The sequence below is a fragment of the Dysidea avara genome, chromosome 6 (genome assembly GCF_963678975.1).
Source record: "Dysidea avara chromosome 6, odDysAvar1.4, whole genome shotgun sequence".
Classification (NCBI taxonomy): domain Eukaryota; kingdom Metazoa; phylum Porifera; class Demospongiae; order Dictyoceratida; family Dysideidae; genus Dysidea; species Dysidea avara.
In genome coordinates, this window is record NC_089277.1 from 10,455,468 (window position 1) to 10,481,537 (window position 26,070).

General features: G+C 37.5%; 1 long non-coding RNA gene across 2 annotated transcripts; it reads left to right on the forward strand.

Annotated features, from left to right (window-relative positions):
- Positions 1 to 220: 220 nt before the first annotated feature.
- On the forward strand, positions 221 to 16,126 carry LOC136258929 (uncharacterized). 2 transcript variants are annotated; one of them, XR_010703124.1, is made up of 4 exons: positions 221 to 308; positions 4,357 to 4,477; positions 4,567 to 4,720; positions 15,179 to 16,126. It is a non-coding gene; the product is annotated as an uncharacterized lncRNA (long non-coding RNA). The 2 variants fall into 2 exon arrangements; XR_010703123.1 differs by lacking the exon at positions 221 to 308 and having other exon boundaries at positions 2,772 to 4,477.
- The last annotated feature ends 9,944 nt before the right edge of the window (positions 16,127 to 26,070 follow it).

Sequence of the window (26,070 nt, forward strand, 5' to 3'; positions counted from 1 at the left end):
CTTAAATATCGAATTTCCATGCTTGCAGTGTGGGGAAATAGTACCGGATGTAAAGAGTGTCCGGAGTTAAGCGCACTTACCTTACCTTTTATAGTAAAGGATATTAACTTCGATTGTGCAGTTGAGATAGATACGTTTTGATGACGATCACCATCCCAACGAGGTACCTGACTAGTACGCGCCACCGGTGTACAGGTGAGTTAGACCTAACCTTATGATTGTGGGTTTGAATTTATTATCAGGAATCTGGTCGTGTTGAATACTGGTATTGCAGGACTTGGTTCTGTTATTGTAGGTGGACTATTTAAGTGAGTTGAGGCATAATTTTTACATCACTGTAACAGAAATGTGGCTCCCTATGTCAAACCACTGATAGATTTAAATCTATGAACCTAGGGTTTATAATGCACCTATCATTGTTAACCCCACACCCCCAGGATGGGAATTTGACAATTCCTTGAACCCACTATATTAGACCCCCTGTTGGAATTCTACCATCATCTGTAAACTGAAATGAAACATTAGGTTCAAAATGAAAAATTTTGCAGTGGGAAACGTTTTACACCTGGGGATACTTATTCTCCTCCCCAGACCATGTTGGTCTGGTGACACACAATAGAAAAAAATTGATTATAGCTGACCAAATTAGTCACCATCAGAATCAAGAATGCGTTTAACGTATTCTATATATTTCATGTGACTAAAACTCATGTTTTTATCATTTCCTATTTATTTTTAATGGTATTCACATTACCACTGGCAGCTTAAGCAGAAACCGCTTATCCCCAATGGAGTAAGTTATGGGCCTTGATTATGGGAGTAATGTCAAGTGTGATCAGTCAAGTGTGATCTGTGATGTCATAGTAATGTTATATGGCTTTGTGTAACCCAGTCAAGTGTTTCTATTGTGTGGCAACTAGACTCTTGTGGTCTGGGCACAGTTCTCCCCATACTTGGGGGTTATGAATGACAGGTGCATAAATGTACGGTTAAACATGAATGCAGATCAACTGTGCTCCCAGTTACCAGCAGGGGGGGATAGGACAGGACCACGTGCACTACGAAGTGCTAAACGAAAGGTTAACAAAAATATTTTAATTTAGTTTTTACGTAGTAATACCAACTGTTGATAGGCCTGTGCCTATTATGCCGGCATAATCTTGAGAATAATAGGTCACCAATTTCATGAGAATAATTCCGGAATAATAGGATGGTTATAGGCATAATTTTAGAATAATCGGACGACCATGGGAATAATTGGTGGAATTAGGGGGCATGTCTCTTCTTGATTACCTAGAAGAAAGAGTTAAGCTACTACAAATGATATAAAGCTGACAGGAGTGCTGGCTGAAAGGAGCTGAAAAGCCTCTAAAACATTGATATACTCTAATAGAACGCTCAAATACTCTAATAGAGCAGTCAGATCATTTCATGTTAATAATCTGCCAGCATCAGGAATTTAACTGCATGATTATCTGCAATTCTGAAACTTGTACATCTTATACCAGTGTATCTTCTTCAAGTCTTTGAGCATTATTATCTACCTAACTTAGTAGCTATAAAGTAGATACAGCATATTATTATAATACACTAATAATTAAATACACTTCAATTATTACTGTAGATAGCTATTCTAAGTCTGCTGTAACTATTATGGATAGAAAAATGATGTGTAAGGTGGAATGCTTCATATATGACTATTAATAATTTGGACAAAACTACTTATAGCAGCATCTTGAAAACTAAGCGACTAGCTACAGGTATATACTGAATGAGAATAATTGTGGAATAATAGGCTGGATACAAGAATAACAAAAAGAATAATAGGAGAACTTTTTGGGAAATTCTGGAAAGAATAATAGGTAAATTTTTGAGCATAATAGGCTCAGGCCTAACTGTTGAAAGTAACAAATCATACAACAACTATTGTATTATGATCATTGATGATCATGGTACTGCTTCTGTTGATGTGAAAGTCATGACCATCACTAACCACCATCACTGTGTGTCTAATTACTCTGTAACGGCTGTGTTTTTCTGACTGTGAATCACACCATTGCAAACAACAAGCTACTGTAAGTAGAACTGAATATGCATCGAGCCCCTTGCTCTACTTTTTCAACAGAGACTATTCAGCTCACGTGAATATTTTCACTACTTACATGATTTTATTATGCGTTGACGTGGCCTTGTCCTCCCCCCCCCTCCAAGTTACCAGGGCTTAGACTGTGCTAATATACCTGTCAATACTGCCACTTATGGGCAGTGGGGATTTGACTTTAATTCTCAATAATTTCAAGATACTTTTGAAAACAGGTTTCCTTACAGAAGGCAACCAGTTAATATTATTATTCAGCTTTACAGTGTCCAGCACTGAAGTAAATTTGTGGTAGTCAAATGCCCTACCAGTGAGAGAAATAAATTTTAGGTTCAAACGGGATCAAAGCACCTGCTATTACCCCACGTTTACCTGAAAAGAAGGGAGTGTGGCTGGCTCAATAATATTGATAGGTGCATTAGCTATGCTGCCTTATCTATATTGCATGAATTTTTTTGATCCCAAAGTGGACATTAATTACAGCAGATATTTAGTTTACCTCTAACATATTTGATGTCCTTGTGGGTAACAGTTTTTAAACTCTACATCTTAAAACATGTCTAGAATCAGTATAGGCTGTTCTAAGGTTGTCTTGACTCTTTGGTGGGCTTGAGTGAACCTATAACCATCATTTGACTGTAATTGTTGATATTAATTAAAAGTAGCTGAAATATGCATATTTTTAATTTTATATCAAAATGCAAACAGTCACCCCAGTGCAACTAAGCTTCTCCTGGCTTACAAAAATACCATGTTTGCCTTGTGTAGTTTGCAAGTTTCCATGTACCACAGCACTTCCATTCGTTGAATGATATGTGACCAACTTCCTATATCACAACAACACTACAGTGGAACCTGTTTGTTACAGTAACCTTGGGACCAGATATCAATGGCATTTATATGCAGATGGCTAGAGAAACCTGCACAAAATGGTCAGCAGCATTTTAGTGATTACGACCATCATAAAAAACGTAATTAATATTAAGAGACTTCCGCTAACCACAACATTCCATAAAACAGTACTTAGCGTCAGTGGTACGGTTACAAAAGAGGTCAGCTGGTTTCCAATGGCTAATAAATATGTTAAGCCTGACAGGCATGAAGTGTTCATTAAAGTATAACAATTGCGTGTAAATTGAAACAGTATACCAATGGTACATAAGTGTTTACCGAACAAACCACCACTAGCTGATCATTATAAGGCAGTGACTGCTAAACATGGAGTCGAAGTTACATGTATGTACAGTGTATACGGAGATTCAGAGAATTTGTGGCTGGCCGGTATACACATTAGACAGTTGACCGATCAATACAGACCACAACGCATGCATTTGTATGGGAAGATATTTAGGACTTTTGTCCCTTGACTGCTATATGAAGACGACCACTTAATTCAGGTGACCAGTAACACAGGCTCCACTGTACTAATAAATCTTCCAAAGTAAATATTTTGATGACCAAACATAACATTTCAATAAGCAAAGGAAATACAAGGAAGTTACTTAGTTTCTCTACATTGCTACTGTATTATATAACTTAATCAATCACAACAGCATCACAGTGTTGCTCTAAGATAGTAGGTGGTGGCACCTCATCCTGAGTGGGAACAACGCTGTTGTAGTGGCTGTTGCTAAAAGACAGTTCAATGTGTCTACATCTTGTAGTTGTACATAGATTGTGGGGAATCTGATTCATCCAATTTTTGGGAGTAGCCTTCTTTTCCCATCGGACGATACCATAAGCGTTGTGTGAACAAACATATACATCCAGATTAATAAAATCACTACACGCTTGAAGTTCTACTTGAGTCCCCCAACTTCCAGGTTTTCCAATGTCTTCTACATGTTGGTCAAATGAAACAACTCCCCAAGGCATATCTTCAATCCAGTACTTGCTGTAAATATCACTGTTACCCTTGACCACTTGCAGTAACAAACTACGTAGATAAAAATGATCTTCCTCACTGCCACACAATTGATGAGACAAAGCACGGTACATGCAGTTGCCATCAGCAGCCACAGTGTGGACTTTACGATTTTGATCTTTTAAGAAATCTGTAATGTTTGTTAGCATTGATGATGGTGGCTTAGACTCAGAGACCAAACTAGCTAGACTACTGGATTCTGGTGCAGGTGACAACTTTGTTGTGCCTACAGGTTTCTAAACATCATTGAATACATTTGTGACCCAATTTTACAAAACCGTCAATGTACACACACTTTTAAAATTTTATTTTATTGGTTCTATGTTATCTATAGGGACAGATGAATGGGCTTGCCAAGTTTTAGCCTCGTAAGTTGAGCTGTGTACAATCATAACTTACTGATGCAATGATGTATGAAGTTGAAACGTTCACCATGAATTTGTCAATCTACTGAGGTATAGTTAGTGTTCAATATATATGTCTGTGCTCGATAAGGAAGGTGTATTCACTGAGCAAAGATAGTCAGTAAATTTTTTTGTCACAGCAACGTAAACAAACAGATGTAATTTGGAAACTAATCTGTGTATGGAGATGAAACAGAGCTTTCCAAACTCCCAGTGGACAGGCGAACCCAATGGTACCCAGGATTAGTTGAGTAGAGTGTTAATTCACTAACTAGTGAGGCGATAAATACTTGTGTAAGTTGTTTTTGTAGAACTTGTGTTTTTTACCAATTGTTTTTAAATGCTGTTTATTACATAAGTAATGTAGTGCATACATTGACGGTTTTGTAAAAAATTCAGTCACATTTGTTATTAATATTATTTTATCTACACACTTACTTCTAACAATTTCTTATTGTCTTTTTGAGAGATGTCTGTTAATTGGAATAAAATGAATTGGATGGGGTAAAGTAAAAGTCAGAGAGGATGGACACTATTATAAGCACAACGATTTTTTACAGTTAATTCCATATTACTAACGGGAACATAAAGATGACATAATAAGAAGTCTTGGCAATAGCCATGATATTACATTTAGTTGTGAAAAACTATAGAATCCAAATAAAAACAAGTAAAAAGGCTTCTCGCTTCTGTGAAGACGTGTTGGCGATGTCTACTTCTTTCAATACAAATGTTTATGCTCTCATGCACGTGCCCATCCTTTCTGAGTAAAAACATAAACCTACATATGTATGTACCTGTGCCATGAACTGCAGAGGTCATGGTTTCAACTGACTGGGCTGAGCATTTTCTCATGCTACAAGCCTTCTTTTTTCGCCCTTGTCCCTCAAACTGCTTCATATCCAAACATTCAGGGCACGTTCCACAGTTTGGGTGCTTGCAACCACTGCACTTGCCACAGCGAGTTCGTTTTTGATTCGCTGTCAGTACATAATAGTGTCAAGTATTTCATACAGAATGTGCTTCCTTACATGTTGTCTTATTTTCTATTGGGGCGTGTCTTCCCAGGGTGTTCTGTAAAAAAAATTAATAAGACTGATTTTACACATACCTTGCTGACATGGTGCTTAAATGATGAAAATTACCAGGTGAAGATAGTAACCACAACTGACCAATACTTATACAAAAATTTATGGAGCAAACTAATGTCTCTTATCTTTGTTGAAAGTTTATAAACTTATTTAAATTTTGGTCAGGGAAATTTCTTTTAAATTACTTTTGTAAGTATCTTCTGGTCGATTTGATGCTAGATGCACTAGGATTATTCCATAGAGGTTATTTTCATTGTGGAAAACATTTCAAAGGATGGGTGGATGCCGTATACACTTAGGATATACCCTAAGCAAGCTTCAAACAGCTAAGAACAAATGTGGGTTTGCTACAACCACTGTATGAAACAGTACAGTAGTACTGTTCAAGTAGGTCTTGCCCTTAAAATGGTGTATGCCTGGAAAAACAAGGCCATGAAAAACCAGCCTAGAAATACCATACATGACGAAAATCACCCTTTGGAATAGTCCTAGTGCATCTAACACTATATCAAGCGTTAAATGCAATTTATCAATCATGTATACAGTTTACAGTGCTATTTATCTGCTGGTTAAGTAGCATTTGACTCCCTGTATTCACAGGCTTTAGCCTTCTTAAAGGTTCCTAATTGGAAAGCATTCAGACAGATATTTTTTAGTATAATCTATTTGGTTATTCATGAATTATTTGTATTGCATGAATTTCATTGCTATGGAAGCGTAACTCACTTCAAACTACAAATTATGCACAGGAGTATTTTATAATCTGCCTATCATGTTTCCTGATACAAATTCTTTAGAGAAACTGAGAAAGCCACAAGGCTGCCCTTCATTTCCATTTGCATAAGCACAGGACACACTCCTTTCACCAAAAATAAATTTGTTATTCCTTGTAGTCTACTAGGCTAGATACTCCTTTTTCCGGTTGTTTTACTCCTGTACAGCTCATTGTGAAAGGCTTTCACAAGCATTCAAGAATTTGCTTCACCCATATTTTAAGCTGGCACGAACAACCCACCTAGAAGCAAATCTTACTTACCCAGAAAGTAATTACAGGTCTTATACAGCCTTCATATCTCTTACACAGGCTGCTTTTTTGCTAACATGGGTTCTGGACAGACACCGTCCTAGATAGTTGCTAAGCAAAAACATTTTATAACAGTCATTTCAAAAGACAACCACACTTAGCAACCATTGCTATAGCCCAAAAGTACATTTATTTTGGCAACAGTTACCTAGTAAGTATCGTTAAGCAACCAGTTACTACATGTATGCCATGTGGTGTTCATCACCTATGGTAAAAGTAGTGAAAATTTTAACTCAAGTCCCGTCTGTCCAGCTGGTTTTGTCTGCGAGTTATGATTAAGTGAGCGCTTGTAAATTATTTCCCATATTGTTGCTGTGAAAATCAAATTTCTAGCTTTTCCATAAGTGCACTCCTAAATTATTCATCCTACAAGACTGAAGAAACATTTGGAATCCACTCTTTCATAATTACAATAGATAACAAGGATTCTATAACATGGAGTTTGAGGAACGTGCAAACGGGTCTGGTTTCTTTGCTCAGGTGGTTACATTTCTACAGACCAGTTTTACCATTGTTGACACAAAATAGATGCTTCCAAGTAATACTGGGTTGGTATAAACAGTGGACCCGGGGACCCAACTTTTCGCGAAATCTTTTATACTTCACAATGTTTATACACTCTATACTTGTACCAGATACCTCTGCAAGTCTCAGCATGTAGTCTTGCACTGCCAATCCACTTTTCTTCGTCACACAGAGTGCCTAACACAATAGAAATTATAAGCTCCTCTGAAAAAGAGTCTATTACGTCAAGTTTAGAAACTGTGAGCAAGCAAAACAGCATCTAGCGATCACTGCAAGTCACCAGCAGCTCAATAAACACTGAGATTTCATGTGTCATGTGATGCACAAAATCAAAGCCTTGTAAGAATTTAAAGCCTTCGATTAATACCCCGGGTGTGAAGAAGTGGTCTATGCAAGCAGTACATGACACATGAAATCTCAGTGCTTGTCGAGCTGCTGGTAACTTGCAGCGATCGCTTGAAGCTGTTTTGCTTGCTCACAGTTTCTAAACTTGATGTAATAGACTCTTTTTCAGTGGCGCTTACAATTTCTGCCACGTTAGGTACTCAGTGTGACAAAGAAAAAGTGGATTGGCTATGCAAGACTACATGTTGAGACATGCAAAGATATCTAGTACAAGTATAGAGTGTATAAACATTGTAAAATATAAAAATTCCATAAAAAGGTTCCTGCGGGTCCCCTGGTCCCAGGTACTCAGTCCCTAGGTCCACTGTTTATACCAACCCTTCACCTGACTGCTAAGTTTACTCCAGAGTTTATGGAGGGAGTACTTACTCTTGCTGCTTTTACTATTATAACATTTGGCTAACTTGGTTGGGTGTGTACACACTTAAATGCTCCCAAAATAATTATAGTAACTGAGAGCACATGCTGTTAATAAATATAATTAACACTTACATCTTCTGTGCTGGATTTCACCCTTTTTGTAGGTGGGATATTTTCAGAATTCATAACTTTCCTCTTCTTACACCAAACTGTACCACTGTATTTTGGTCTCCCGCGCGTCTTAATACGTGGCTTTACCTTCATCGATGTTGCCAGCATTGATAAAAACAGTCCATGCTGAAATTGAAATAAAAGGAGTGTCTAAAGTATAGCATTGCGGTACTGGCTGTTTTAGGTTCATATGCTTATTGAGCACACATGATGCATATACTTGTGGTAGACACCAGTTTGTTAAGTGCACGTGTTGAAGCAAATGTTAAGATATTTGGGAGCAGCAAAACAAATTAAAAACATCCAAGTACACGTGTCACGTTGTCTATCACCTAACTCACTGTCATCACCTTTTAGTTATCAAGACAGACTATTAGAATAAGTCGGCTATTCAAAAAGCTAGCAGAACAATGTGGATGCAAATACTGCTCTCCTAGCAGAAACTCTGGGCAAGGTAATGCATAAGAACGTGTTAAACATAGTAAATTTTACAAAAAGCTCCTTTGAAAATGATAACTATATGCACCTTATGACCAGACTGGTATCTACAATTTTCATATGGAAAAATCCATAATGTGTGCATTCAGAGGAGGTTGGATACGCATTAAGCGCTACTTAAATATATTGCTCTTAATTGCATTCTTTGCACTAGTATTTCACGTGGTCCTCAATAGTCGCAATACTAAACTGAAAAACGATGGGGTTCATTAGATAATCAGATCATCCTTCAATTAGGCTTCAAGGCTATGTACGTTGTTTTCATAATACACTCGAGATTTTGGGTGAAATTAATAAATTGCAATTTAATTCATACAATTTTCACCAGACTTGTCACATACGTTTTTCTACAATGAAACAACGACCCTTTGCTGCATTACACTGAGGTCGCTGTATTACCCTGCTCATAAAAACAGATTTTGCATAATTCTTTATATTGGCACTTCAAACTTTGGCTTTGTTACCGGCCAAATTAGCAGGGTTCACTGGGGTTCACCATGCTGTTAGATTTAGGAATACATAAACTTTCAATTGCACTATAGTTTTAATACAAATTGTCTTGAAACGAAGGTTTTCCAATGAAAATGTACAGCTCACATGAACATGTCCAACCTCCTCTGGTGTGCATTCATTGTATACTGAGAACTGAGGGTGTGCTACACTAACTGACTTACATTAGTACTTTGGTATGTATTAGCACTGCTATGGTTGTTGCATGTAGGATGAGGGCTTGGTTCATTCCTATAAGGGACAATTTATAATTATCAAGTTCTGTTAACATTACCATACCTAGGTCCATTAGCTGTACTAACACATTCCAGCGTAGTGGTGTCACCACTAAATGCAGGACGAGAGCTTGGTTCATTCCTGTAAGGGACAATTTATAATGATCAAGTTCTGTTATATAACATTACCATACCTAGGTCCATTAGCTATATTAACACATTCCAGTGTAGTGATGTCACCACTAAATGCAGGACGAGAGCTTGGTTCATTCCTATAAGGGATAATTTATAATGATGAAGTTCTGTTAACATTACGATACCTAAGTCCATTAGCTGTACTAACACATTCCAGTGTAGTGATGTCACCACTAAATGCAGGACGAGAGCCTTGGTCATAGCCAGGTCCATTAGACACATCCATTATTTGTCTGGTAACTGTATAGTCTCCATTTTGTTCCCAATGCTGCACAATGTTTTCTATGTCTTCATATTTTTTTCTAAAGTCTGGCATACCACAAAGCGAAGCAGCTGTAGCTAATTTCTGGCACAAACTCATCATTTTCTTATACTTCTGGCTACGAGACAACGTACATGTAGCTAGTGCTTTTCTTGTAAACAAGGAAATCTTCACATCAGGTGCCTGGCTATTACTTTGCACATGGCTTTCTTCTTCAATAGACAATTGATACTGCTTTATCCAATGCTGTGGTACCATACTGAGTTGAAATAGTGGTAATTGTAGAAGACGCCTTGCAGCAAAGATATGACGGCATGGCATGAACATTGTTTTGTAGAAAGTACAAGTGCATGTGATATCATCACTAGGTTTGACAAAGTACACTGATTTGTTGGACTAGTGACTTCTACTATCCCTTCTCTTTGGGAAAAAACATATTTGACTGATGTAGCAAGCTTCATTTGCTCAGAGATTTTATTTGAAGCATACTGAGTGTATATCACTTCAACTTCTGAACAGCCTTCGATACTCTGGTGAGAAGACGATTTCATTATTTTAAATTCTTCATTGAATGTAGAGTGCTTGTATTCAGACTCACACATTTGAGCAAACAGGACAACGTTATTAAACATTTCAGAAAGAGTGGAGGTACGCGAGGTGACATCTTTAAGTTTTTGATTGTGAGACTCAAGCCGGTTGTTGGTTGTGTTCCCAAAATGCATGTACTGGTCTCTTTTAAACGTTGCCCACATTTCAACACAACTTTCCCAGTTCTCTAGGAAGTACTTCCTAAACTCAGCATTTGTGGCATCAAATAGTTGTTGCTTCTTGATGTTGTAATCCTCCTCATCTGTTGCATACATTACATTTCTAATAGCATTCCTAGCTACTTCACGTTGCGCTTTCTCTACGCCTGCATCGCTTAAATAAAACCTTCAGGACATACCACTGACAAAATAGCACAACAGCATTCGGGAACTCCTGTGTAAGCATTTTCCACTCAGCAAAATCTTTATCTATCACAACAACCTGTGTTGAAGAAAATTTTGGATTCCTTTCTTTGAAACAATCTTCCTGAGGTGCAAGGTGTCTTCTTCTGTAGTGGCAGCGTAGTACACAACTCGCCCATGCCCATACCCATCTTCCACCATGACGCAGTACAATGGCATTCCATGACCATTTACATTGTAGGTGCCATCGATGAACATGATTTCCGGGAACCTATCAAACAGTTTAGTCATGTGATTTGTCTGCAAATAACAAATTTCAAGGATATTTTCTCATCTACCACAATTCCTGCTTGGGCATCCTGGGTAGTGGTAATATTTTGGAGTGTACTGAGTAGCAGTTGTGGTTCCTCAAGACCTTTTCGGGTTTGCTCTTTTACCTTTGTCTTTAGGTTACTGATGTCTTTGAGGGTCACACATTTTCCAAACTTCTTCTTGGTATTGGGTTTCACAGTCAGCATCTCAGAAATTGTGGTTTCTTCTGCTGCAGTCAACCTTCTATTGACTAGATAATGTGCAAATATTGCAGGACCCACTCGATGAGTATGCTCAAGGTGACAATGACGTACGCACAACTTTTTTATAAAGACTGCAGTAATGATTACATAAATGACAGCATTGTGTGCAAATTAATGTAGTGCTTACCTGTCATAAGATAGTTATCTTTGTCTTGCAGTTCATAGCAAAAGTGTGCTGGTTAGGTCTAATGTTCTTTCCACGACTTCTTGGGTCTCCATAGTGTACACACACAACACTATATGTGTATTTTATTTTCTCAACATCTACAAGGTCAGTAATTATCTTCTTCTTTTTCCTCTGCTTGTTGTAATCTTCAGCACTCTGACTGTTATACACACGTAGCGGATGGTAGCCATTTTGCTTTAAATCGTCCAATGCCGTATGAAACTGTTCAAAAGTGTCGAATTGGGTGCCAACCTCCATTACAAGTTCTCAGTACAGCTCTGAAAAGTGTCCGATTGGGCGCCAAACACCATGACACGTGCGGAGCACTGCTGAAAAGTGTCAAATTGGGCGCCAATTGCCATGATGCGTGCAAATCGACACGTGGTGAGTCTGCGACACACATGGTTTAATCACGTGATCAAGTGACAGGCACAGGCCCATCAGCAGATGATCCTATGAGGCACCGGTGGAAATAGGATGTACGTGGCTCTAAGAATAACCGGTACACCGGTGGACATAGACACTCCTTAATATTATTATTCTTTCACAGGCATAGCGAAGTTTACAAGGAGAATCCTGGGATAAAAAGTAGCAAGGCTTGCTGAATGGATCATTGTGCGTGTCCATGACCTATTTTTGATTTCGTTTTCGGATGGAAACAGCCCAAACCGGGCCGTGCGAATTTTTTTTTTGGGCACACTTTCGACTTAGAAAATTTTCACGCATTATTTTTTCCGGATAATGTTGCGCATGTAACACCGGATACTAACTTCGTCAAGACTCAGAGTCCATCTCGGAGTCCAGAGACAGAGACTTAGTTCACAGGGCCTCAATGTCTTGTTCTCCGCCAGGTTTACAGCAGAAAAGAAGGGCGAAATGGTTTTAGGGAAAAGGTGGTTTTTCACAGCCTGATTTGCAATGACGTCTCGCATTTTAAGGCACAGTACAGAGCTACCCGGCAGTATCTGATTCAGCGAAACTGAATCTATAACTGAACAAGGGATAGTCACTACCTAACAGCATGGACCTGTAAAACCTTTTGTCACCGGGATCAAGATGTTTGATTAAGGCCAGGCAAACTTGATTAATTGTTTCTCATCCCTGCTTGCATCTCTTTTTATCCCACTGCATCTAATTTCATTATTGCTGTTATCAATCATGTGCATATTGGAATGAACATTCTAAATATGTTTCAGCTAAGGCTTCTAGATCATTAAACTTCCTTTGTCACCATCTCTACAACTCTTCAATATCAATTAAGTCCATTACTTACAAGTGTATTGTCCGGGCTGTCCTGGAATATGCCTGTCCAGTGTGGCATCTTTACTCCAATACCAATGTAAATCTTGGAATCCATACAATGTAGGGCTGCCCATTGGGCTTCCAATAGTAGGTGGAATCCATTATCATATTGCTGGAATAAATCTTCTGATGACTGTATGGAAGAGTTACACTGGCCTACCATCAAGCAGCATCACAAGTATTTCTCCATTTGCCATGTACATGATAGTCTGCACCACAGAAGCTCTTTACCTTTTCACAATCATTTTCAGTTACCCGAAACCACAACTAGATCTCATCCTTTATCGATCCGGCCAATCATATCTACTATTAATTCATACCGCTTCTCTTTTTTTGTAAACAGCCCTTTTCTTTGGAACACCATACCGCATTCCATCCTACAGATTAAGAAGTCAAATCTATTCCATGCGGCCCTTCGCCGATTTCTGTTCTAATAACTTTCTCTTTTTTGTCCTGTTGTGTATTGCTCTGTTATTAGCTATCTGCCTTGTCTTAGTTATTGTATTCGTGTGCATTTAATGTTACTGTATGTATGTTTAATTGTGGGGAGTACGTTTGCAGGCTTGTCCTTCTGTACAACCCTGTCATTTTGACAAAATTGATACTAATACTAATGCATACGTATTTTGATGCTAAGAAGGCTGGCTATCATTTTACAGCACAACAAATGTTACTTGCACCTCAGATACGGTGGTAAAATGTAGGTACTAGTTTTTAAAAGGCTTTAGCTAACCTTAAGCTTTACAGTAACAAACAGCTTGATTTGGAGTATTTTCTTTAATAATGAATAATGAAAAATGACCTCCCGCTCGCCCAAATTTTTGTGGATGATAAACAAATAATCAAGTTTGCCTGGCCTAATTGTAATATCATTTGAATATGGGCCTCGATCGCTTGACTTAGTAGTGTGAAAGCATATTGTTTTGGTGCTCTTTTGAGGACTTCTCCATTGCTTACAAACTAACCTCTTGATTGTTTGATTAAATTTTAATATTGTTTGCAGGTGGTTTTACAGCAGTTATTGGTGTAGTGACTATACCTGAACAAGCAGTTGTATTTGTGACTGTCTCTGGGAAAACCGTTTTTATCGCCCATTTAAAAGTATCAAGAAATGTCGGTTTTAAATATTCAGAGTGTTGTAGCTGGTCAGTGGTGGTAGCTACGCATACTTCACACGTTTTACAGAAATTTCTTACCTTCCAGATCATCCACTGAAGAAGTAGCCAACAGCTAAGTTTCCTGCCATTTTAGATGGTTTAAAGTTGTCTGTACCAGGCGGGTGGTAGGTGGGGGGCCTGGAAGGCAGGAAAGATGGTGTTCAAAAATTGAAAAGGAATGTGTTGGGATGAAGTAGGCCAAGTTATGGGCCATTCAGGGCTCAGAACTGGCTAAAATGAAAGGAAATTTAAAGCACAGGTAATTGTCCAACACCACAGAGCTGTATAGCCACACACAGCCATCTCCTGGTTGGCCAGGGCCCCATCAAGACTCCAGACCACTCGTATTGCTCGCCACTGTACTTTAAAAAAGCAGCCAGCAAATGCAGACCACTTTACTCTGATCGACTGTGACAGTGAAATTTGATAGTGTATTCATTAAGTTCTGTGTTTGTGTGAAAAAATCAAACTTCCTGTCTTGGGTGATAACGATTTTTGCAGATCCAGTCACATTTTTGATTGTGTGTTATCTTATTACTTGTTCAGAAAGAAATACAAAGGCATGATATGTGTTTGTTATTCTATTGTCATAAAAATTAACTTTAACTTCTTACAGACTGATACCTACTATATGGCAAGAAATTGTTGTGGTATTAAATTTTCATGGATTGCTAAAATGTGGTAAAATCAGTAATTTTCGTGGTTTAGACATCAAACGCCATACAATTTGTATAGGAACTACTTAATATTTAATTTTCGTGGATAAGACGCCCACGAAATCCACGAAATTTGTATTCCATGAAAATTTCTTGCCCTACAGTATTTCAATCATATCAGGGGTTAATTAAGGGGGCCTAGCCCTCCCTCCCCCGGGTTAGTTATTGTCTCCCTAGGTTTATACCTAAAGCCTTGAGAAATGGAAAGGTTTAGTTGATCCACAAATTTGTATAATCGAATGGTCAATAATATTCAATGGCATCACCAAAATTGAACATAATATTATGCACACCTAATTTTCAAAATTTTCCTTGGGGAGCATGCCCCCAGACCCCCCTAGAATCTGAAGTCCCCTCCCCCCCCCAGCTTAATATTCTGGGTTGAGCCCTGCATATGTAAATAGGAAGTAAAGTTCCCAGCATTTGCCGCATAGCCCTACAGAGATGGCAGCTGATTTTATGTTATAGGTATTACATTATTATTACTACATGTATGTAATGATGTGGTAATCACTTTGTGTGATGATCTGTGATCACATGTGTATTGAGTGTGGTGTTCTTAATTTGTAGGTGGATTCACTTCAAGATCTCAAAGCATTTTCACACAACCAAGATCTAAATAAGAGCGAGTCCATATAGCTGTATTCTCATAGTGATCACGTGCAGCTGAGATGACTTCAATAATTTTGAGACAGGAACAAAGATGATATTTATTCAGTAGTTTGACTTTACTAGGCTGTGAGTTAAGATGGCAACAATTGGTCTATTATGCAATTTTCTGTTTTCATCAAAAAATTCTAATTGTGGAGTGCAAGTGGGCAGATCACTACTACTATCCATTATCACACTACATGTCACAACAGCTAGGCTATGCCTAATTTTGAAAAGGATTCTGGTGTATTTCCAATGTGTAGTCTCAACTGATGGCATTTCCATCGTCTATTTGACACCTAGTTAGTTCAACTTCTTGCTTGTAAAATTCTGCAAGCATTACAACTATAGAGGGCTCACTGCACAAATCTAAGCAGTTTTTGACACTGTAGTGCATTGTGTACCTTTGTACAAACATGGCCATTTGAAAAACTGACCTGTGCATGTTCAATTTTTTATTCAGATAAAACAATGGTTAAATCTGCAATAACAGGTAATTTGTGGTAAAGTGAAAATTACCCACTAGTACAGCAAGTCATGTAGTGTGCAGGAATCATGTATGCATGTCTACAGAGGCACAGATGTAATTACACAAATTATTGACCTTTTAAACGGGTGACTAGGGGTTACTTTACAGGCTATCATAACAGCAAAAGTGAATAATAATAGAAAAATAATTCTACGTATATGACTCGATCATGGTGAAACTCCTCTAGATTATAGGCACCCTGTTTTTGGAGGACATTTGTCTAGGTCCTATATATATCAACAGCTGTAGTACAGTGAAACCTCACTTAGCAACTACCTCGTTACAGTGGGCCACATCCATGAAACCCAGATCTATTTCCTATAATATCTCATTGATTTATTTTTGTTAACATGGCCAGCAGCTACTTTCTATAGGACCAAACTGATGAAACTAATGTAAAATTCAAAGTGGCCAGTAATTGAGCAGGCATTATGTGAAAATGACTAAAATTTTACTTTCGCACATACTACACTTGATCAATAAAGGAAGCTTTCTTTATATTTGCTTGGCATGATACATAGTTGATCATGAGTGACTGTTCTTCTATTAGTTCTCAAACTTTTATGCAAAACCTGCTTACGAGTCAAGGTAAAATCTAGCTATCAAAGCTACACTTATTATTCGGGAATTGTACTTAACGCTTAATTTAGTGTATATATTCCACTTGTATCTCTGGTTTATGCCTAAACTGTATGTTTCATCTAGAGGTGGGTGATAGCAAATTTTCACAAGACAATCGATAGTAATGAATATATCACGATAACAATATGTATCACAATAGTATCTAAATGACAGATCAGTAGTTAGCTGCTTGTACAATTGAGAATTGTGTGAACAAACTTGCTAATTTATACATTGTTTACACCTAATCATTGCTCCTTTCTTGTGAAAAGGCAAGAATATGGTTCATGAATAGAACTACTTAGTAGTCGTTTAGAAGTGTTACATCCATCACAATAGTGTAGAGACTAAATATCACGATACAATTTGAAAATTAAAATCATGATACTTGATATTTTTTTTACTATTGCCCAGCTCTAGTTTCATCTCTACCCAGTAGCAGTGTATAACCATTATGATAGTATAAATCACAGTACTAAAGGCCACCTCATCAATAGGGTCACTTATTTACTTAGTACATCTTATACAAACAACAAAACAAATTCCTGATCTTAATGGGATTTCACTATAGACAAATATTTTTGCCTTTGTGCTGTTTCTTGCACAGGAGCAGTAATATTATACATGAGTCAAGCACGCTTGGAACTTTTAATGACTTAGTGCATGACTAGTATATGTATACCTTAACAAGTTGAACCTCTATGTAATGGACAATTTGAGACCACCTTTACTGATAGCTACAAGGAGGCTGTCCTTTAAATAGGAACAACAGAAATGTTTCATTGTAAGGTTAAATTTATAGTGGAGAGTGCAGGTTCTAAAGTACTTATGTTATATTCCATTTAGCACTTCTTTAGACGTATAATGTAATGTAAATGACAGTTGTAAATGGTTCAGTACTGCTGATCCAGTTGACCCACCAACCCAAATAGAATGGGCATCAAGAGCTATATAAGTCTTTTTGGCACAATGTCCACACTTCCAAGCTTTGTTAGTTAGTTCTACATTCATAGCATCATTATATTATAGGATATAACCTACAGAATTATCTGCAAGAGAAATAAATGAGTAGCTATAAATTCCTAATAATATTTTAACACTCATAGTCAATGATTGATAAGTGGGTGTGGCTCCACGAAAGTCTAACCCAGGCAGCTGCAAATCCCATTAGTGGCCATTGCATCCTTGCTTGACGTCATACAGACTAGTTGCCTACAATCCCCATAAGTGCGCAGCATGCAATGTGGGTGTAGCACCACACACATATCACTAAAGACCCCAAAACACATTCTTTAATGTGGGTGTGGTTCCACATTACAGTAAGTTTCTTGACAAGGTGACCTCCAAGGACAATACCAATAGATAACACCAGTAGCTCTACAAGTTCATACGTGCCTATAATGAAAAGGTGTACTTTGAAATTTCAAATGCCAAAATTAATGCTCGTAGACTATGGTATCTGAGAACTGATACCAATTGTGCATAGCCGTGATAGAGTAAACCTCATAACTTTCTTTTCTATCTCCCACATTGTTTTTGGGTACAATTAGTTGGACAACAAGAGATATATACGGTGACACCATAAAGCATCCACTATAACTGTCACAACAATGGACTATAATTAATAGAATTGAATGTGAATAACTTCCTTTATAGCCATCAAACACACAAAAGGACAAGACATTGTCAAAAAAAATACAATCATTTAAGTAACTAAAATACTGCTTATACAATTGCAAGTTCATTAAACAAGTTTACCACATTAATTAAATACTTGTAGCAAATAACTTGCTCTACACTTATATACTACACAGCCTTTAGGTGTGGATTTTTATATTCAGTCCAGGCACTAGCTATATGTCTTACCGTTGGTAGTAAGTAAAAGTTACTCAATTACATACTACTCATTCACCACTAGATAATGCAGGGATTGGAAATACTCTGTATCAACATTCTAAATTATGATTTTGTTGCATTAGATACAGACATAGACAAGGTGGGACAGAGCTAGCATAGTGTGCAATGAGGTGGGCATATGTACAACACAGCAAAAGTACAATTGGCTGCACTGGAGTAATAAGACTAAATCAACTTTTCAAACAGGGCAATACAATAAAAATTATATACAATAGACCATAGCCCATCAACAAATATTTGTGCTTTCCAATACATCACAACATACCAGTGTCATTATAGTATACATAAAATGTACTTTAATCATGTCTTATGCTGTATCTTTACACTTGAGTGTTTAGTCTAGTAAAGCCAAGCTATTGTCTTTGTTCCTGTCTCAAAGTCATCTCAGCTGCACATGATCACTGTGAGAATACAGCTATATGGACTCGCTCTCGTTTAGATGTTGGTCTTGTGAAGATGCTTTGCGATCTTGAAGTGGATCTATCTACAAATTAAGAACACCACACTCAATACACAGATCATCACACAAAGTGATTACCACATCATTACATACATGAAGTTTGTAAGCAATCAAGAAGTCCTCAAAAGAGCACCAAAACAATATGCTTCCACACTACCACCAAGTCATTAGCGATCGAGGCCCATATTGATACTACAATTAATCTCGGTGACAGAGGGTTTTACAGGTCCATACTGTTAGGTAGCGACTATCCCTTGTTCAGTTATAGATACTAAAAACCATATGGTTCAATTATCTAGTGCCAGAATTCATATTGAATGATCCCTGTTCAGTGAACCCCAGGCATCATTAATGAGACAAAATAGTACATTAATCTTCAGTCCATTTATTTAGCGAACTCACAAGCTGCTTCATACTCACATGTCAATCAGTTTCGCTGAATCAGATACTGCCGGGTAGCTCTGTACTGTGCCTTAAAATGCGAGACGCCATTGACAAATCAGTTCGAGACAGGCTGTGAAAAACCACCTTTCCCCTAAAACCATTTCGCCCTTCTTTTCTGCTGTCAACCTGGCGGAAAACAAGACATTGAGGCCCTGTGAACTAAGTCTCTGTCTATGGACTCCGAGATGGACTCTGTCTTGAAGAAGTTAGTATCCGGTGTTACATGCGCAACATTATTCGGAAAAAAATGATGCTTGAAAATTTTCTAAGTCGAAAGTTATGGAAGGTAATCCGTGCCAAAAATGAACTTAATAAATGAAAGCATATTGTAAAACCAGGAATGCGGCGCGAAGCGCCGCTTTACCGTTTCTCGACCATGTCCCAACCGGAGGCCGCTTAAATAAAATAAATCTGGATAATGCACTCCTTGTACTTTAGATGTGAAACCGGCTTACGATTCACGAATCCTAATTGAGTGGCCCAGCTAGTAGACTACTCAAGATGGCAAATTTAATGGCAGTGTTGGTTCTCAGAGCCCACTGTGAAAATCAAGAAGCCGCTGCTCGAGATGTATTCAGTTCGGCCGGTTTTAGAGTGTGAGTGATGACTGAGACATACAAGGACGCTCTTTGAAGGTCCCTAGAGTGAGCCCTACAGGGATATAGTTTATAAGTTAACTGAACTAATATCCAGTACAAAAATCGAGCCAAAAAAAATGTTGGATAGACCATTTAATATGCTCTCGGCTCTTTGGTGGAGAAAGGAGAAAAAACATTCATGACTGGACCTGGGCAGCCTCAAACCTGCAGCCACTGATCCGATTAACGCTCGAATGCTTACAGGAGTCTGCCAGGCGGTCAGCATGTTTTCTCCTTGTCAATTTCATGTATGTGTATCCAAGGAACTCTAGAGAGTGACTAGTATCCCATTTGGAACCAAATGGATATTAGTTTATTTAAGTACTGAAGGTCTGACACCTGGTCTTACAACCTAGTCTCGCATAGCCAGACCCTTTTCTTTCTTTTGTGTGGGGGCGGGAAAGGAAAGGGTCTGGTGAACCATAGATTATATAATCTATGGGTGAACATAGCATCGTCATTAGGCTATCCCCAGATTGTGGGGATTTTGCTGTACAGCTTCTGGATTGTTTGTGGGTGCAAATGACGTGATCTGCTGTATTTGCGTCCTGTTACCATAGATATTTCAGTAGTAGCTATGGTAACAGGATGCTAATGTTAGCAAATTACGTCATTCGTGCCAATCAACAATCCGGAAGCTGCGCAGTAGAATCCCTACAATCTTGGGATAGCCCAACGACACTGCTATACTATGTTCACCTGACCCTTTTCTTTCCCCACCCCCACACATAAGAAAGAAAAGGGTCTGGCTACGCGAGACTACCTACAGCCTGTTTAAAGTTTACAGAAAGTGTGTTTGAAAAGGTGGAAAAGGGAGAAAGAAAAATCCATGACTGGATTTGGGCAACTTCACACAACCACCCGATTAACGCTCTAACAGTCTGCCAGGCGGTATAGCCATCAGGGGAGTGGCACTGTGCATTTACAATCGTCTTCAGGCAGAGAGGCAAAAATAAGCTTTGACCTTTCACATCATCTAAAATCTGTAAAATACATAAGGCCAACATTTATTAATTCCTTGTCTCCTGTCCCGAAAGAACATTCAACTAGTGCTGGTGGGCGGTTATTATTAACTATAATTTTATTATTTTTGAAAACACTACAAAACAAGCATGAGATAGCCAGCTGGCTGCCTCAGTGAAGAGAAATGGACCATCCGTAGGGTCAAACCAAGAGTTCATAATGTAAGTAAGGGAGAGAGTATCCAGCTTCCAATATAACCTGTACAAAATCATTGTGTTAAGCTCAGTGAAGTTTACTTTTGATCAAATTAATACTTCTGGTAATACAGGACTGTTGATTGGTGCTTATTAGTGTTGATGGGTCAAGGCTTTATTCTGTGAACAAGCTGTGTTACTTGACTCTGGATGTAGATGCTCTCTCCCTTACTTGTATTATGAACTTTTGGTCAAACAACCTGTGAAATGATTGGCTTTGCTTGTGAAACTCCAATAAGTAATCATATTTGTGTGCTGAGGTATGCTAACTTCATAGACAAATGCTGGACGCATATATTTATTTATAAATGCCATAATAATTACCAATGCAGGTGACAGGAAACAAGGTATTAACAAATGCTGGCCTAACAATTGTGCATTTAGTGGTACCAAATTTGGTACAGATCACCTTACAAACAAATCTGGATATTGGGCCAATGCAGACCATGCCCCTTTTGATAAGGCTGTGGACGCAAAGTAATATAATATGTAATATTATTATAGTTACATTATTTTATGGGTAATATGTAACTGTAACTAAAATAGTTCAGTTGCAAGTAATATGTAACTGGTTACTTTTATAAAGTAACTTGCCCAACACTGCATATGATATACGATATAGAATTACAGTAATTTACCTATTTTGGTATAGCAGATGCAAAATGCACTCTGTGTGCAGCATTTATATTGAGAACATTCTTCCATGTATAACTTTGTATGAACGACTACAATATTAGACTCTCATCAGTTATAAACTCATTGATGTTTTATGCAATCATGTAGATACTCTCATTTACTTAATTTTAGAAGTGTTAAAGGTAGGGAAACATAGTAGGAAATATCTATTTAAACCATAATTGTTATCCCCTATATATATTATGTACATATGATCAAGGTAAACTTTACAGTAGTGTGTTAATTAGACTGTAAGAAAACAATTGCATGTATATTACATGCAGCGATAAACATAGCTATCTGGTTAATAAGGCCATTGGAAGCCCCACCCATTTTTAGATATACCACTAAAACTGTGAAAAAGCAAAACAAATAATATGATGAACCTTGTACATGAGTTCTATAGTTTACAATTACTTACATATAGATTCTGTAGTTTATATACTAATACCATGTACCATATCTGTTTCACTGCCATACAAGTCCCTGTAACAGTGACTACCCCATACGTAGCCTCCTTGACAAATAGCTCCCTCTGTTCTAAAGTAGCCTTGGTTGGTGAGATCTGCAGTTCCCATTGTAAATTGTTAATGTCTGCGCATTTACTAGTCCTGTCATACAGCAGGATGCATATGACAAACGTCTGAATAATGTGTGTACCATATTCCATTGGATCATTTGGTGTATGATACAATAGTAACAGTGCAGTTGTGAGCTCTGGCAGTGCATTTCAGGTATTCCATGCTGGCCACACCCAAAAAACCTGGAATCAGTGCCACAGTCTGAATTTGAACAGATAGGCAATGGATTGCAAGGTTGTGTCTTAACATTGGTCTTTAAGATTGAGACCTTCAAGTATCATGCTTACTAAGGCTAGCAGAAGTGGAAAAAGATTATTTCTGAAAACCCAATGGAAACTCCTTAAAAAGAGCTTTCCAAAATATATGGCCGGTTATGATCAATTTGAGATCATTGTTTTGGCTGGTAACTAGCTACATTTGATGCAAAACAGATATATCTGGCAAACATAATTTATGAAAGGAAATAAGTAAATTTATTAACATGTTGGTCCCTTATTCACTGTTTGAGTCTATGATCCTGAACTACCTACATCTTGTATCCCCTTGACTATTTGCCTTTAGAGAGACACACCCAAGATGTGAGGGAGTCTGAGGGCTTATCCAACTACACAATTTGTGTTTCACAGTTCTATAGGTTACCAAAACATGTTCCATGTTTGCAAATTTATATGCTAGCTATAAGGTGAACAAATTCAAATAAGCATTTTCCAGAGCAATAAAAAATAGCATACAAGTTTCACTGAGATTTTGATTTAGAATTTAAGAAGTTTGTCAAAAGGCCTGGTGAACACCCCTCCCTTTTTTAAAATGAAGTCCTGCTAGTATTACAGAAACCCCATTGTAGTTTAAATTGTTGATAGAACATGCAATCATGAGGTTTGTTTAGAGGAGGGCACATACGCCCATGCCACACCCCTGGATATCTCTCCACTTTTGGTTGCACATGTTATCTGCAGTACTCATGGTTAGCTACAAAATTGAATGGCAAACAAAGAATGTAGATGAAGGATGTAACTGTTTAGGTGGTTGGATTTATATAAATTTGCTGCTGGTAAAAATTACCATTGAATATGCTATGAACTTGTTGTTTCTTGGATAAAGATGTTCAATTTGGCACTTAGTTTGAACAAATTGAGTGTTGTATGGGTGATATATAGACAAAGGTCACACTATTTTGAGCATAAAATGGGTGAAACCAATATCAATTTTAAGACAACTTAACAAATGAATTAACAAATTATTCTTTAATGTGAAAAGGTCACAAAAGATCAAAGTTGGAGGTGGCTCCACTTCTAAAAATACTTGCTATATGATCCTACCAACTTTCATGTTTGTACGTAAAACCCATGATTTTTCACAAATCTGCCTAACTAAATTGAGGTAACTTGTAGTAAGAAGATCCCACACTATAATTATATATGCAAGTGTTTTGTGCAGCCGCAATGATTACCTCACCATGCCACAATTACTGGCTTTATGATGATTACTGATTGATTGATTATTAATTTAACCCCTCAACAACCAGCAAAGCCGTTCTTCCTAGTTGGAGTAACAAAAAGACATTTACAACAAAATTATACATACAGTTACAGAGACAATTAAGTGACAGCACAAAGCAAATACAAAAACAAGAACAACATTAATCATAATTATTTAAAGAATCAGTTCATTGATTGTAGTATGAATGTTTTAGCACCAATGTAGAAATTGTTTTTTTCCTTAAACTTAGATGGCAAAGAATTCCTCATTTGAATGGCTTTATATCTGAAAAATATTTGAGTGAACAACAAGTGACAACAGGTGGAATTCGCAAATACACTGGATTTCTGATGTCATAAGTGGTGTGATTTCCAAATATTATAGGGGAAGAAGTGGAATACCTCTAATAGAGGTGTACTGGCTGTACACAGATGCAGCAGAATTCAACTAGTTGGGAGAATTTCATCCACTGAAGGTAGACGTAGTACTCTGTAATATGGTCAAACTTGCAGAGATTAAAATTTAACATGATCCTGCAGCTGCTGAACATGTTGCATGTATCCGTGGCGTAATGATGTACCCCAAACTGGAAGGGCATAGTGTAAATGAGATAAAACCAGTAACTCCAAAAGGAGCTTAATAAGCTCTGCAGGAAGCACCCACCAGTTATAGTTTACCAGATGCAGATAATATGACATCTTTTTACAAACCTTAACAACATGTTCTTTCCAAGTCAAGTGGCAATCAAAAAATTTGCCTCAGATATTTTTGAGTGTCCGTATCTTTCAAAGTAATGTTGTTGATAGTTATATTGGGTAGTGAATGAGATAACTTCCCACATGCAGGGTGAACAAAACCACACAACACAAGACTTGCCTGCATTGAGCTGCATTCGGTTTAAGCCAAGTGTTTATTAGTTTTAGTTGCATGGTGTTTCTGCAGCAACCTGAGCAGAATTAGGCCCTGAGGTGGTATCATCAGTATATATATTGCAGTAAAACTCCTTCAGTAATGGTAGAAGGTAGCAAATTCATATACACCAGGAAAAGTGAAGGGCCCAGATCACTCCCTTGAGGAATTCTTCCTTTCATCAGACTCCATGATGAGAACTCACAACTATTTTTGACACAGGATGATTATTCAATGACTCAAGTTACAGAATGATTATTCTAGTGTTGAAATAGAAATCACCTGTTATGCATGGGATTAAGTGTATAGTTTTGCACCATGTATATATCCCAGCTGCCATTCAAAGGATCATACTGTATGCATGTATAGTAATTGTGCTTAACTTACACCAAATTTTTTTGTGAGTATATACATTATAATAAATAGCCTATTTTGCCACATACATGCAGTATACACTGGACCCATGCATTGTATTATAAATATAGCTATATAGGGTATATACTTGTCACATAATATAACTTCCAAGTACTAGTATTAGCTACATAATTATTATATAATGTATCTGTCTCAAAATGTCATGAGATGTGTCCCAAAGGGTCAAGTGTCCATCCAGGTCATTAGCTTGCCATGTTAAGAAGCACAGAGAGTCATGGTATGCATATATCAAGCCAAAAGATGTGCAATGTATTATTTCGATTGGATTGTGCCTGTACTTTAATACTGATTGAAATATTGGCTCCATTAGAAACGTTTAAAAACAGGTTATTTTATCACATTTTGCTGATTGCACCTGTAAATTTGAAATACAGCCATGCGATGCAAGCAAAAAATGAAGATTTTGAATGCACTTGCAGCTAGAAATAGGTTTATAACCTACGTAGTTTAAGTTTCAAAACATGCCCTAAGGCAATCATTTTGATGTGACACCATATCTCATATGATTTAGTTTACCTTACTCAACTTCCACAGAAAATTTGGTGTTTTTATCACAAAGTGAACAATTTCATCAAAATTTGTTGCTTAGCCACAAAACAAGAAAGATTAATATAATTAATTTACTGACAGAATTGCATGGCTAAAACTATTAACTAAATGTCATATTAAAATAACACTATTTACTGTACTTGTTATGGTGCCCCCTAGTGCAACATGGCTATGGTGTAATGGACTCTGTTACATGCACTATACTTAATTCTTTTGTGAGAGCACAATACAGTACAACACAGCAATATACAATGCATGCATAGTGTGTAGATAAGACATACACAGATGCAGTATATGGTATGACAATGTAATAGCAGCACAGCAGATAAAAGTATGAAATTCTCACATAGCTATATT